The 2,500-nt window shown below is 39.6% G+C and overlaps 1 protein-coding gene across 1 annotated transcript in view; it reads right to left on the bottom strand.

Annotated features, from left to right (window-relative positions):
• The window catches only part of LOC115217586 (neo-calmodulin-like), a 39,616-nt gene extending 38,405 nt beyond the window's left edge, over window positions 1–1,211 (bottom strand). Inside the window, exon 1 of the mRNA XM_036507297.1 lies at window positions 1,206–1,211. The gene's annotated coding sequence lies outside the window, so the exon portion shown is untranslated. The remainder of the gene's footprint in view (window positions 1–1,205) is intronic.
• Window positions 1,212–2,500: the final 1,289 nt, after the last annotated feature.

Here is a 2,500-nt window from a genome sequence, read left to right as displayed (position 1 = left end):
TAAGGAGCAAAAGGTTCGTGACAACCCCCGATAATCTTGGAAAAGCGTTTAGCATATGGATCCAGATCCTCGAACATAGAAAGACCCTTTACGATACATGCAAATGCTTGCTGCATTTTCTTAATGGTAAACTGACATGGGGCAGGTTCAATTTCCTCTTCTTCCATATTTTGCTGCTCGTGAAGCTCTATCAAATCCTCGTTCGTCATATCTATGAAATCCTCCTCCTCCAAACCCATTTCCAGTTCTCTGCTCGTAGTCACCAACGTTTTGTTGATAGCAGCATTATTAAACTCCTTAAAACTCATTCACGAATTGATTTTAATTTATTCAATATATCATATTTGAAAAGCGACGTATAATCGAGAACGTCGTAATCGAAACGACTTAAGCCGAGGTATGCCTATATATATATATATATTATATATATATATATATATATATATATATATATTATATATATGTATGTGTGCGTGTGTATGTATATTTAGTATATGTATGTTGTATAAAACTATATATGCGCACGTGTATGTATATAATTATGGTTTAGTGTGCATGTAATTGTATCTGTCTCTGGCTGTAATATATATATATATATATAATATATATATATATATATTACACACACACAGCACACACACACACACACACACACACACACACACATATATATATATATATATATACATGGATGTATGTGTGTGTGTGCGTGTGTGTATGTGAAGTCGATAATTTGTGAATATTTCGATCACACTACTTTTAAAAGAGAAGAAATAAAGCAACTCTCCAAGACAAAATATGGCAATAATTTTCGTGGAAGCAGACATAAAACTGACACAGGCAGAGCGAAAGGAAATGAAAGAAAATTGAAAAATGAAACAGAGCTACACTGATCAGGGGTTTCCAATTAAATACCTAATTAAATAGGGGTCTACTGTAACATACTTAGAGGGTCCGAAATAACTCGATAATAGTAAATATCATTACATTAGTTTCAGACGTTTATATTTCGGAGCGCTTTTAACGATGTAATTGCTGCCGACATTATGATGTTTTTTCAGTGTTATTGTTATTAAATTCAATTTGATACGATGAGGGCAACCGTAATGATTGTTAAGTGTCTCCGATGCCGGCGAGGGTGCCGTGTGGTTAAGAAGTTCACTCGCGAACCATGCGGTGTTAGTTTCTGTTCCATTGCGCTGCACCTTGGCTAAGTGCATTCTGCTAAAGCCCCGGGCCGACCAATGTACTGAGAGTGAATTTTGTTGAAAGAAACTGTGCGGAAGCCCACCTTACAATTATAAAACCTCGATACGCTTTGCATTATTTTAGCTTTTGGATGATGCCACCCTGCTGGCTATATATATATATATATATATATATGTATACATATGTATATATGTATGTATATATACATATACATATATATATTTATATATATATAATACATATTTATATACACAGTCACACACACACACGCACACATACACGCACGCACGCACACACACACACACACACTCCAATTTCTAGGTTAGAGAATGTGTGACACAGAAAATAAGGTGAAAGGTAACCATTTGGAAAATTCCGAATATTTGTGTTTCTGTTCTGAATATTTCAAGTCGTGCCAAGCCACAACCTTACCGATTCCATTCTGTATGGAATCGTCCCAAAGGACTCGGCGCTGTTCACCTCCACCTGATTTCTCCTCACCCTTTAACTTCACCTCCATCATCAACGCCGCCATTACTGATTTCATTACCAACATTATTGTCACCGCCACCACCACCACCTCTATCACCACCACCGCCTCTACTACCACCACCACCGCTTCTACCACCACCGCTTCTACCACCATCACTACTACCACCACCATCACTACTACCATCACAAACACCATCGTTACCACCATCATCACTACCAGCACTACCACCACCAACATTATCGCTGACACAACCACCACGACCACCACGACCACCACCGCCGCCGCCGTCTCCGCCGCAACTATCACCAGCATCATCATAACCATGGCAAGCACCAACACCGTACATCACTATCAACATCATCGCAGACACCAGCTGGCCCTCCGTCGTTTACGACGACGAGTGTTTCAGCTGATCCGATCAACGGAACAGCCTGTTCATGAAATTAACGTGCAAGTGGCTGAGAACTCCACAGACACACGTACCCTTAACATAGTTCTCAGGGAGATTCAGCGCGATACGAAATGTGACAAACCTGACTCATAGAAAAATAGAGTTACAACTCATTTTTACCAGCAGACGTGAAATAAAATGATTTGCTCAAGAGCAAATGCCTTGCCAGGAACCGAACTCACAACCTCCCGATCGTGAGCCGAATACCCTAACTTCTAAGCTAATGGTAGAGCACGAGCACTAATTGATATCACAATTCTTCGTATAATAAAGACTAATTATCCACAACACTTTTCGGTGACCTTTTCGCGCGTCTCTCACATGAGCTTGATACTTCAACGTTGAGC

Source organism: Octopus sinensis, linkage group LG11, assembly GCF_006345805.1.
Source record: "Octopus sinensis linkage group LG11, ASM634580v1, whole genome shotgun sequence".
Taxonomy (NCBI): domain Eukaryota; kingdom Metazoa; phylum Mollusca; class Cephalopoda; order Octopoda; family Octopodidae; genus Octopus; species Octopus sinensis.
Note: the sequence above shows the minus strand (reverse complement) of the source record. Positions and strands in the feature narration are given on the sequence as shown.